At 41.1% G+C, this 13,945-nt stretch overlaps 1 protein-coding gene across 1 annotated transcript in view; it reads left to right on the forward strand.

Annotated features, from left to right (window-relative positions):
• The window catches only part of LOC144771782 (NACHT, LRR and PYD domains-containing protein 1 homolog), a 344,518-nt gene that overhangs the window by 13,525 nt on the left and 317,048 nt on the right, over positions 1 to 13,945 (forward strand). The window lies entirely within an intron of this gene.

The raw sequence follows: 13,945 nt of genomic DNA on the forward strand, positions 1-13,945 counted from the left end.
AATGTGGAAGACAACATAAAATGAATCAATTTTGTATGAATTATTAACATGGATGAGTCGTAAACAATATAAATGCCCTGGGGCAGGTTTACAAGCCTCTTGCGCCACTTTTGCGTCACTTTTACCATGTTAAAAGTGAAGCAAAAGTGGCGCAAGGGGCTTGTAAATGTGCCCCACTGTATTTAACATAATAAAGCTCTAAAGTTGACATAACTAGGCCCCAAATCCACTTTCAGTGTTGTACACTGCACATTTTAAGCATGGTTTCTCATTCCTCAGTCTGTTCAGCTTGTGTCAAAATGTGTCTTTGAATATTTCATAAAAGGTCTATAATTCAACTAGTTTTACGGTCCTGTTGAGCTGTATTTTAAAATGTATTTCTTTTTTGTGGGTTCCTGGTGTTCCTGGAGGAAGGAGCAGAGCTTGATCATATCTTTACAAGGTCATTTGCTCTGCTAGAGAAGGCTATATAGTTTAGGAATAAATAACCTTTTTCTAGCACTCTCTCAAGTAAATAAATTTGACCATTAAGTCCTCGGTAAATTAGCAACAAAAGCACAGCTTGCTTGAACCTATAAGCTCTGCTTTGGTATGTTGCCTCATTTCCAAAAATGAGTTTCATAGCTGTGCAGGTAAAGCTTACTCCTGGCAAATGCTGTTGAATAAACAATACAACACATTCTTCTAAACTAAAATGTACAATGTAATTTCTATCAGTCGTTCTCAGTGAATTCATGAGAAAAGGTTTATTTCACTGAAAATGAGAGGCTTGTATTCACATCACTAAAAGTCCCATTGAACACTTGCGTATAGGTGTATAAAAGTGTCCAGTGACTGAATAGCCAACCCACAGTATAATGGATGAATAAGTAGATCACACAAGACGGTCAGACTTTGTATGAACATGTGTGTCTTCATTTGCTGTGCTGTGTATATTGCATGTAAATGATGCTGATCTATGAGTCACATTTATTTTGAATGCTCAATGTTAACTTTAGAGATCAATAACCAGAATATTTAATGAAAGGTGTCCCGTAAATTCTTCTGTAAAAAATATTTGGCGGAAGCACTCAAGCACTTGCTTATAACTATATTGTCAGTTTCAACTAATTCTGCCTGTTAGATGCTCCTTGTAATAAAGTTATAATGGTCTAGGAATAGTGGTCCTCTTATACCTGATAATCCTATTGATTTTCGTTGAAAGAATAAGCTGGAAAATATACATTGTAAGGAAGCATACGCATGTCATGAAAGATAGCTCTGCTACAATTTGGTCAGCGTGTGATTCAGAAGCTAGGTGATATTATATTAAGAGAGCATTACATTAATGTTGCTGGCTACTATGTTACTTGTGGTCTTCTTGCCATGTAGGTCAGTCATACCATGGATATCTTGCCAACCAATATGGTGTGATGAATGTTAAATACAATGGGCTGTCACATGAGTTATGGTTTACATGCATACATCATTATGTTCTGTATTTTGTTCACATGTTGGTAGGAAAATAGAACACCTTAGCTGGTCATAAGAAGGCGCAGTCACAATGTTTGATTTATGTAATCTAAGATGGAAAGGGCTAGCATTAGTCGTTTGTGACAGGGTAATGTGGATAACATGTATTACAGGAAATGTCAAAGTATCACCCAAAAAAGATTATAAATGTCTCCTAAAACAAGAGGAAGTTAAACCAGAGACTGTTTGACACGATTCATCCTGTGAGTGAGAGACCATTCAACAATATTAAAAAGGAGAATCATTTTTTATAGTGTGAATATTTAAAGAAGTTGCATATTAATGACACATCCACATATTATGTATTGTGTGTGGCAGCCTAATGTATTTGATACTCCTCACAGCATGGTGGTTTGCGTGATACTGCAGTACCTCCGACTTACATGCCACAAGACCACAGTGACACTGTAGTCACACCGAAATGAGGTAAAAAAAACTATACACCACCTTGGTCTTTTCTAATATCATCTTCAATCAACATAGGTATTCCAATCATAATATCCAAATATTATCTACTTACTACCTTAATACATTTTTAGAATATCATCCTTACCTGCATCAATCTCCTTTTCCCTATTGGATTACCCCCTAAATGATATATGTGCTCACTTTGCACATAATCAATGTGCATGGCCGCCTGCATGCTTCTACCTTAGTAACTGATTGGATGAAAATTTGATATATCGCCCTGATGTTATTTTGTACTATGACATTTGCTACATGATAAGTTTCCCCATTGGTTTTAAAGCTGTCATTTTTTTTTATAATGTTGTCGTTTATGATTTCTAAATCGAAATAAAGATTTTTTGAATTTGATTTATGGTCGGTTTCTCCTATACAAATCGAAATAAGGTGATGTTCTAACTTAATAGCAACCACCTAACTTCTGGATCTTATACTAGTTAAAATGCTTCTGGTGTTTCATGATAAGTTTAATATTCCCTATGGTGCGATTTTCCTCCCTAAGGTATACACCGGACCTATGATTATCAGGTATCAAATAAGTGCTATTCTTGGACCAAAATTGTTTTATGACACTATATGTCAGGAATACCTCGAACAATATGTTAGCTATATTTGCCATTTGACCATAACTAAAGAAATGGATACTGCTTAGTCTTAAGAGCTTATCGTTTTTGCAAACAACGACATTAGCATATTCACCTGAGTACCACCCAGATATATTTTTCACATGAGAGTTCACCACACACCTGCAATCATTCATGTATGAGCATTTTCATAAACCTTTAGTTAGGTGTTAACAAGTTATTTATTTGCAGTGATATACATACCTTGCGAGATACACTGCATGTGTGTAAACATTACACTGTAGTTATGTGGTTTAGAAAAACGGTATACATTATTCAACTACGGTTGCGTTGAGAAGAACCAGCCTGTACCTGAATAACAGTGAAACAGGTGTTGGCAAGTTAGGCCACATAAAACTATATTGATTATTGGATCAAGCAGAAAATAATTAAAATAAGCAATGTACATCCACGCTACAGTACTGCCCACCACCTAACTATTGTATTATGACAATCCCTGGTCCAGGTACAACAAGTACACCAAGGATGCTATTACGAAAGACTAAACAATATATTGAAGAATTCAAAAACTTGTGGTTGTAAGTTTTATATTCAAATGTTTTGGTGATTGTGTGTAATATTTGATAATGTGCTATTGTGTTTAGGGTACCACAGAACACCAATGGATGTAAAACTGCATGGTAAAAAAAAGGATGATGTGCATTGTCCAAAAAAGAGCAAACTCTTGATAATGATCAAATTGTAAAGTTATATATAAGTGCCTATGTTTTGATGAGGGAAGTCCATTTGCTTTGCTTTTCCTGAAAGACAGAACAAAAGTAGTTGTTAGAGGGTCTTGTTGCTTGTTTAGGCTTTCCATCTGACCATCAGTTTGAGGCTGGTAGATGATGGAGAAACGGACTTCTAGTTGTGGAAGCCAGCACAATTCTTTTAAAAATGAGCAGTACAAATCAGCCGTGGCCCATGTACGTTTGAGCGGTGGGGGTGTGTTCGACAGACAGCCACGAGGTAAAATTAAATAAATAATAATTTTTCCCTCATCTGTCAACGCCCCCCCCCCCCCAACCGGGCCCCACTGGTGTTAACTGCATGGGCCTCGGCTGGGTGGCATTATCAGATAATCTGTTTAACAGTATGTATGGTCTAGAAAGAGCTATGCCAATTCAGTTGGTGGAGAGCGCATGAGCCAAGATGTTTACATTCGCTATCTTTGTGGTGTAAGCGTGTAAGAAGTGATTACTTTTGAGGGTGACTGTAACTTGACAAGGATATTAATTTATTAAAATATTCATGGGTAATTGAAGTGCTTTAAAAGGCTCATTGATAGGTTGCAATACTCCAGGAGCGTTTTCAGTGTTTGATTTATTAATTGAACACATGGAACAGGGGTTAATGTATATGAATTGTATTTGAGAAGAGGCCACCAGAATGTCGCGCTAAAGAGGTTTATATTCTTACTGATTCAGAGGTATCCTCAATCTGGTGTATTATAATGCCATATCTTGGTGTAGCTTAAGATCGCTGCTAGTGGTGTGCCTACAGGCACTTTGTGCACGAGTATCCCTTCTGATCCTATGAAGAATGGTGGATAGTGTTTGATTGCTTATAGTTATGAATATAGTTCCTGTACTAACCTCAATGTCAGTACTAGTTATAAATTACCAAGGGTACTTATTCACACAGGAAATAGGAACATGGGAGGGCCTTTTGATACAGTTTGTGGCTACCAGAGAGGTAGAGCATCAACTCTGAAATTAAAAGAAAGTTTCCATTAATCTACTATATGTATATCTGTCTGTCTGTTTACTAACGTGTATTTTCATGTTTGCTTTTCGTGTGTGTTTATGTATGGTGGGTGCTACTATATATTGTTTTGTTTTAAGCTGTGCCTATATTTGTGTCATGCTTTGTATGCGATACTGCTGTGTATATGCATTGTGTGTTGGTATTTTTTTTGTTTCTATTTGTTTTATGTTGTGTATGTGTTTGTATTAGTTTTTTGTATATAAAATGTAATACTTTGTTGAAAATATATGTTTATTAGCTTTCAATACATTCTAGCACACACTAGGCACACAGTTGACAGTTTCTGCAAGGCAAAGCTTAGTTAAGATACATTATATGTGTGTAGTGCCAATCGTATACCTGCAACATTCTTTTGGGGCACGAGCTTCCATCTGCGGAGCTAACCATGCCTGTCTAGCCGCCACCATTCTGAGCAGGTTGGCGGCTTAGACATCAACTGCCTCCTATTTAAGAGTCAGTTGAGCATGGGTGCATGGCTGGTGCGCCGCTGACATGCCAAAAGCAATCCAGTCTGCTCTCGTCCATGCCTGGACGATACCAGATGCCAGGACCCTGCTTTCTTGGAATGACACCTATGATTCTATGTTATTCTATACCTGTGCTTTTTCATTTCCGGACTAATTTTAAGACTATAAAAAACTCTATGTGGGATTGCGAACAGCGCTTTCCTTTATTAGAGAGTCCATTTTCATGCAATTATTGCTGCTTCAGTTGCCTTAATTGTAGACCAGGTGATAAATTGACCACTGACGAACATTTAAACAATGTGTTGCATTTGTAGGATCCCGCTTAAAGTCGCTTGACTCCTCCCTTGTCTGTTAAACTTTCGAGAAAGGGAATCTTGGGCCTTCATTGTAATGTTACATCCCTGGCAAAACATGCTACTGAAATCTGGGATCTAATCTCTAATCTTGTCTACTAAATGTTGTTTCTTTACTGAAACAGGTTGAATGCGGCCACACTCCTGAGTATTCCCCTAGCTTTTCCAGATCATTACTCTTTACTTAAGCTACACAGGGAGGGCAGAACTGGTGGTGCAGCAGCCATTGTTTTTAATGATTCCATTCAGGTGGAATTGATTTATACCTTAGTCTCGAAGTCGGTGGAGCTCTATGTGTTTAAAATCACAATTTCGGCAAGGAACTCCTTGAAGTAAGCACACATGTACCACTTTCCAAGGCGGGAGAGAGACTTCATTTAGTCCTTAATCGATTTTCTTGAAGCATGTCTTGGCCACAAACAACTTCTTGCTCTTGGGTGAATTACATTTTAACAGGGGAAATAGGGAGGATGGGGATGCAATTCAACTTCTGGCAGATTTGGAATCGCTTAGTTTCATGCAAATTGTGTCAGGACCCACACATGAGGTAGGGCATACCCTTGACATCATGTTTACTGAGGAAGTCAGACAGACAATAGATTGTAGGGGAAACATAGCCCTGATACTATTAGATCTTTTGGCAGCATTTTATACAGTTAACCATACTCTCCTAATTGACCGACTTAAATTGATTCGCATCAAAGACAAAGCGCTCAAGTTCATCACCTCCTTCTTAGCTGATCAAATCCAAACTGTCTCCTTAGATGACTTTATATCACCAACCTTTTCACTGCCTTGCAGGGTGTCTCAGGGCTTGTCCCTGAGAAACCCCATATTAAATCTATATGTCTCCCCAGTTTCAGCGTTGATAAAATCCTGTGGTTTTGCATTTGCCTTGTATGCTGAAGATACGCAGATCATTGTGTCTGTAACAGGTATTCCTGAAGCCACTGCAGTTCAGTTTCATGATTGCATGCTCCATATTGGTAATTTGATGCACAATAACTGCCTGAAGCTGAACTCCTCAAAAAACTGAGGTTCTACTGTTCAGTAATAACCCCTTTTTGGTCCCCTAACTGGTGGCCTAAAGAACTGAGAACCCTGCCCACCCCAAGCAGTAAAGCAAAATATTTGGCAGTAATCATCAATACCAAGTTATCCTTCAAAGGTCAAATAAATCATACCACCCCCTCTTGTTTCTACATCCTGAAAATTCTCAGAAATGTCTTGCTCTATGTTCCAATAAGCTGCCAAAAAACTGTAGTCATTGCCCTCATTTCCTCTAAAGTAGACTACTGTAACATGCTCTTTATTAATATTCAAAAACACATTTTGCACAAGTTGCAGACATTGCAGGACGTGGCAGCGCAGTTACTGCTAGGTACTCTGAAACATAAATCTGCATCTCAAGCTCTGGTCCAACTACACAAGCTTCCCGTGGGAAAACGCATCCAATTTAATGCACTCTCTATAGCCTTCAAAGTGCTACAAGGCCTTGGTCCAGATTATTTGAGACAACGTTTCCAACGTTACATTCCAGCAGGTTCACTTTGCGAACAGGTAGTAACAAACCTGGTGATTAAAACTGATCAATTCCTATTGAAGAAATCCCAAGTTGACTCTATCTGTGGTACCTGCCATACCGCCATGCAGCTCGTAAGAAAGACTTCTCCCTAGCTCCCTCAGATACAGAAAGCCTCTAGTCCAAGGTTTCATTACCAGTTGCCTGGATTATGGCAATGCCCTTCTAGGAGCAGCTAAAAACACCTTGGTATCTAAACTTCAATTTGTGCAGATTACTGCTGCCCCGCCAATTTGTTACTTGCCCTCTGTACTTCCATGGCTTCCACTTTAAGGGACCTTCAGTGGCTGCCCATAAAAAAATGCATATTCTTCAAGATATGCTGCCTGACACAGAGAGCCTTAATTAATTAAGGCATTGGCCACCTATTGGCATTCCAAGCTTTGCTTGTATCAGCCCTCTCAGGTGTTAAGATCTTCCAACATGTCCTTTCTAAAATAAAATACACCACATCTGCACAGGCAGATTTGGTGGTAGATCCTTTTCCTATTTAGCGCCATCTTATTGGGTAAAACTTCCCCCGTCTTTTCGGCTATGTGAAGAGCCTGTTAAATTCAAAAAGCTATTACAAACATGGCTGTTTAATGTTTCTCTTTAAGTTTCTGTTGACTGTTCATGCCAATCTGCTGTGCCTAGCACTGATATGCTCCGCACTCTGTCCTGAAAGGAATTCCAGACCACAACGGATTTCCTTTTAGTGGGGTTTAATACATGGCCAAACTAGCTTTCAGGGCGGAGTGTGTGTTGAGTAGGGCTCTGCCACGTGGTGATTTATAAATATATATGTTACAATACACGTGGTCGCCGGTAGGTAGTTATAGTTACGAACATCTTTGCTTAGGAAAAGCATTTATTGACTTGCCTATAACTTTGGCTTCGTTTGACCAATCTCCATGAAATGTTCCCCCAAACCGTGCCCCGGTGAATCGTGTTCTGCAAAGAAAGTTTCAGGGTGATCTGTCAGGCAGGGGCCAGGATAAAGGTGTGAGGGCAGAAAAAGTGCATGTTCCATGTTAATTCCCACACAGTCTTTAGACACGCCTTCAGCCCGAACCACTGGACTGAATTACACCAAATTTGGCAGAAAAGTAGATTTTGGTTCACAGATTACGCTTTCAGTTATGTGGTGTATATCTGTTCAGTAGTTATTGGAAATGTAAGAAAATGTAAAGAAATGTAAAACAAATCAAATGTGTTTATCTGCGATATTGGCTAATACACAAATAATAACAAGCTTGTGCAGAGATCTGCAGAGCTTTGATTGACTGCCAACCTTCAACCAGGAAGTATTTGCAGCATAAAAGTGACAAAAAAAGATAAGCGGGAAGGTTAGGAATACCCTGACCCCTTAGCTTTGGTCCTGGGGTCCCAGAGGAGTACCACCATGGCAAAAAAGCACAAAAAGGAAGAAAAAAAACAAGCACACTCTCCCACACTTGTTTTTAATTAAGCCCCTGGGTAGGCCAGGTCCTCGGGGCATGCCTCCTTTTTTACATTAAAGGAGGGGATCACACATGCCCCCCTCCATGGGCATTTTTATGCCCTGGGAACCACCAGCTCCCCGGAGCTTATGTCAAAGTAAATGCGGTTGTCAGCGCGGATCCCCCCTGGGCACGCAGACCACCACCTCTCTAGGGCTATAACTAAAATGCACAGGGGGGCCAGTGGACTCCGAGCCCTGGAGACCACCACCTCCCCAGGGCGTATGTAAAATGTAATGCAGGGGTATGCGTAGACACCTCATGGCTCCCGGGACCACCACCTCCCTGGGGCAATTAATAAAATGAATAGAGGGGCCACATGAACCCCCGGCCTGGGGATCACCACATCCCCAAAAAGATTAAAGAGGGAGTTTGCGCGGCCTCCCGGACCCAGAGACCACCACCTTCCCATGGCCAAATACAAGAAAGGCGGCCCCCTCCTGGAGCAATTTATGGCCCTGGAGACTGCCACCCCCAGGGCCGGCTCCTGCTATGTTACAGGGTGCCCAACACTGGGACATAGCTGTTTGCTTTTACTTGGCGGGAGCTGACAGCTCCCACAAAGCAAAAGCAAATAATACGGTTCCAGTGGGCTGAAGCTGTCAAAGTGCTTCCGCCTGTTGGAAAGTGGAGGTTTCATCTCTTCATCACATTAGTCTTGAGTTGCCTAATTCCTCCTCATTTTCCATACTTCTTTGATTAAAGAAGTATGGACAATGAGGAGGAATTAGGCAACTAATGTGAGAATTGCGAATTTTGCAGTAACGTCTGTCTCTCTCTAATATTCCTTTGGGAATATTAGACACCAGGATTGGAGAGAAATATAATACCGTGATGAGCCTTTGCCCCACTATGGTCACCAACATTTGAATTGTGATTTTTTAGAGCACCATTAATTTTGATTTGTTTTCTGGAGCATAAGCCTAAGTTCCCAATTTTTCAGGGTCATCAGTATGCATAAGAACTCACGTCCTGAAGATGGTCTTATAGATGCCTTCACAAAAAAAGACCAAAACGTCGACAAACCGACCCATTTTCTTTGTCATTATTGTCTCAGGAATTTTTCATTGTATAGCCAATGATGTTTCTCCTGTCATTTATTATGTGAGATGGGTTACGGCAAAAGTGTTCTTGGTAAAACATCTACAGGAAAGAATATCCATCTCAGTCACTTTTGCTCAATGTGATTTGTAATTTGTACCCTTTTTATATTCCATGTTCTTTTACATAAACTTGAACTTTTACTAAGTATACACCCGTGTGAATTTGTTTCTTTCAAGCTGTTTTTTGTCCAGCTTTTTGTTTGATTCGTTACATAATTATATAATTCATTTTTACATTTGATTGTAATAAGCCACCATTTGGGGCTTAACAATAATCTATGTTCTAAAATCACTGAATACTTAAACAAATCCCTTAAAGGCACTATTACCAGATTTTTTTCACTTTCTAAAGTGGCATTTTGAAACACACAATTTAAAAACCACCTTTACAAAAAGGTGTGTTAATAAATTCTGAGTTCAGAGAGCCTAAACTGAATTTTCTATCTTGTCCCTATTGAAAGTTACACATGTAAAATGTTACAGTTCATGTTAGCCTATGGGACAGACAACCTTTCAACAGTGAAAAACAGAATACACAGTATTTCACTATCAGGACATGTCACACACACCAGTACATGTACTACCTTTCATATACGCTGCACCATGCAGTTCCTTGGCCCAACCTTATGGGTGTCCTACATTTGAGAAAGGGGAAGGTTTAGGCCTGGAAAGTGGGTGCACTTGCCAGGTTAACAGGGCAGTTCACTACAGTGGTAGTTTGATATATATTTACAGGTCTACTCATGTGTGAAGCACAACCAGTGCTGGAAGCCCAGTAGTAGTGTTTGATTTCCAGGCCCTGGCAAACATCTTGCACTTTACTATGGACTTGCCACTAAGTCAAATATGCCAATCGTGTATAACCAATCATAATCACAATTTAGACAGAGAGCATATAGCCTTAGCACTGATCAGCAGTGGTAAATTGCCCAGAGTCCTATAGCCAACAAAAACAAGGTCTAACAATTTTCATTATATTTTTCTGTATTGAGGCCGGTTTATGGGGCGGGGCTGGGCTGTCGTCACAGCCAGCAAGGGAAGGGTGGTTTGGGCACCTAAGTGTGCTTGATGGGTTGGCCGGCCGTCTTGGGCCAGCCAAACAATCATGCGGACTATATATGTTCTCTATCAACTGTATTGTACAGCCTGGGTGGAGAACATGCACAGGCTAATAGTCCTTGTCTGAGCGCCGAACAACAGCGCTCAGACCAATCATGACACTGCTGTCATTGTGACAGCAGCTTTGTGATTAGCTTAGGGGTCCTATGTGTGCTTCCTACTTCTGGTAGGAACAGAAAAGTTCAATGTAACTAAAGCATCATGTGGTGGCGCACTGATTTTACAGACAGCACTTTTTCCATTGAAATGGCCACTTAAATTCGCACAAACATATAGTTTTACTGATAAAAGTATATTGCACACAGATGACAATGAGTTTCAGTGAATATTCAGAATTTGTTCATTACTGAGTAAAGTGTCTTGATTTTTTTTTATCCTACTAAAATCTTTGCTTCCATTGCACTTAGGAATTACAAATAAAATCGGCTTCAAATTGCTTTACTAACTACTAATCAGTAGCGGCTGCTACCAGATTTGTGTGGTGATGCGGTGGCCAAGGGGGCAGGGGGAGACAGGGGACAAGGGACGACAACGAAGAAAATATAAAAAAAACACTGAAATGGCTGGCTGCCACCTCTCCACTGTCCTCTTCCTTTGTCCTGCAGCAGGCAGTGCCCGGCTCCTGGCTTCCCCTGAGCCAATCACAACGCTGCAATGTAGTGTTGTGATTGGTCTGGAAGCCGTCGATCATGAAGGGCTGGTCAAGCAGTCATGCCCACATGCTGAGTGCAAAGCACTGCTCTCCCCTTCTCTGCCCAGCCCCATCTCGAGAGCCAATGACTACAAAGGAAAACTGAAATAATAACTATAGTTATTATGGTTTTAGTTTTCCTTTTGTTCAATTGGGCGGCGCTCCTCACCATAGCGGAGGAGCCGCCACTGTACTGAATGTGTACAGTTCATTTACAGGTATGTAGATTTTATGGCGTATTTTAAAAAATGACATTATACAGCCTTCCTTTCATACTCCCTGTACCCCTTCCAGCAAGACTGTCCCATAATTGGTTTGCTTTTCTTTCTCTTACTGCAAATTGAGAGGATTTGTAAGCACCCTACTCCATGTTAAAAAAATAAGCAGCAATTTGTCTGAAGACATGGCCTTACATGTGACTTATGTCTTTGAAGCGCAGCTAATGTGACAGATAAATACAGAGTTTAAAGGCATCTTTATACATTGCCTGGACATTCGCAAACCACCACAAATTGGCGCACTGATCTATACACATGACATCTATATATACCTGCATGAGATTCTGTGCCCACCTCTCTTTTTTCCTCAGCCCCCTCCATGGACAGAGCTCGGGCCCCTCAGTATTTTAAACACTGTTCAGTGGCCCCCTTTCATCTCATCCAACAGGGAGGGAGGTCAGTGACAGTCCCACATCATATCAGCTCAGTCAGTTACAGTGTCCAGTGTTGTACATCCTACTTCTCTTCCGCCACATGATTAACGACTCAGTTACTTATCATGACTGCCCACTTTCTCAAGACCTCCTCAGTCTTCTCATCTGTCCTGATGTTTCTCATTTGTAGCTCCCTGCTAGACAGCCGGAGAATTGCCCTACAGCGCTTAGCCAGTGCTGCACATTTAAGTTGCATTTTCCGATGTTTAGGCTGAGGTACAACACTAAGGAGGCTTTGAGGTATGAAGCCCAATCCTCGTCACAAGGTTAAGTCACAAAACCACCTCTTCCCAATACTCCGATAGCGCCCGACATGCCTACGTTATATCCAGATATGTGGCTTCTCTCTCATCATGTCATGTGCAGTTTGTCGTTCTATTGCGTATATTCTTTTCAAACTTGGTGGTGCAAGATAAATGCAGCGGAGGTGGTTGAAATGTGTTACCATCAGCACCTACATACAGTTCTTCAGTCCAGGAATGTTAAGTCCTTGCCCCTGTCCCAGGCTGACTAGCTTGCATTACAACTGGTGGCCTGCCACTTTTCAATGCCTTGTGAATGTGTGAGACAAGCCCCCTCCCTGCCCCATCCCCCAGGTGCAGCTCCACGGTAAGCTGGGAAGCTATTCCAGACCACCCTTGCTGTATGTCCCAGCTCAGCAAATTGTAGGCTTGGCCCACGGCCACCCCAAATGTATCCAAGACTTCCTTGAACATCAAGAACATATCGCCTGGGTCCGATGCCCACTGTCTCTCCAATCTGCCAATGACATAGTATCCCTTATCCAGTGAAACAACTGAGATGAACTTGAGGGTGAGTGTTTCAGTACTCTTTTTATTGCTAGTTCCCAGGCTGCAGCCAACTGACAGACTACCCACGGGGGGGGGGGGGGCGGCAGCTGATTCGCCCCCTGCACTATGCAGATAGGCACAGACCCTTCTGCGATCGTACCATCAAGGAGTCGTGTTTCCCAATGTGAGTCCTTGTCACAACACCTGGCTGGCCTCATGCAGGAACTGTGCAGCAATGTAGTAAAGTTCCAAATCATGGGGGTCCAACCATTCGCTTTCTCTGTCCAATGTAATTATCTTTAGATGCCCCCATTCCTCCTAACAATCCCAAAGAACTTCAAGTTTTATTACCCTAGATGCCAAATAATATTATATGTTAAATCATCAGATTCGGGATCCCACAAAAGCAGCCCAAATGTGTCTGGCTGAGCCCTAAAATTGTGACGGTGGCACTGGCTAGAGAGAGTCAGCGTCTGAGACTGAGCAAGACAGACAGAAAGAGAGAGTGAAGAGGTTTAGATAGATAAATGGAGGCGATATGGAAAGTTAAATGACTTTCTCGGGGGCCCCCTGGAATGTGGGGGCTAAAAGCAATTGGCCTACTGTTCCCATGACTTAAAACATCTCTCCTCAGACCTCTGAGGGAGTTGTAAGAGATACTAAAGGGAGATTTGGGGGACATTTTGAGTATCTGGAGCATGAAAGTGAAATTAATAACCCAATTTTTAAAGTAAAGAGTTAGGAGGAAATGCTTTTAGGATTTCCACGGCAGGAAGAAAGGGAGCCAACCTGATACCGTTTTATTTCCTCCAATTTACTAACCCTTGTTTGCCTTTACGTGCAGTTAAAGTCGGGCAGTGTATTAATATTTCCCACATTCACAAGAGATACATTCACCAGACATACTGGAGAAGGAAAGACTGTTCATGCATTAGAGGCAATACGGTAGAATAAAAGTGGGGAAGAAAAAACTAGCCTGTTGGAGGTTTTTAATTTATAAATGATTTAACTCGCTATACTAATAGGGAGTATTGAAAATAAAGCACAAAAGAGAAAAATAAATCTATTATGATAACTGTTTTTGGGTTATGATTCCAAGCATCTAGAGTAAAACTGAAATCTGTAAATGTATTTGGGGTTGAGGGGAACCACAACTCCAAGTCAGTCATAGAGACAGCATAATACCAATATACTTCACACCTAAACCACATTCTACCAACCACGCCGCACCCCCGTTAAATATTAACTCACATCACAGGCGTTGTTGAATCAAAGTAAG

This window comes from Lissotriton helveticus, chromosome 1_1 (assembly GCF_964261635.1).
Source record: "Lissotriton helveticus chromosome 1_1, aLisHel1.1, whole genome shotgun sequence".
NCBI lineage: Eukaryota > Metazoa > Chordata > Amphibia > Caudata > Salamandridae > Lissotriton > Lissotriton helveticus.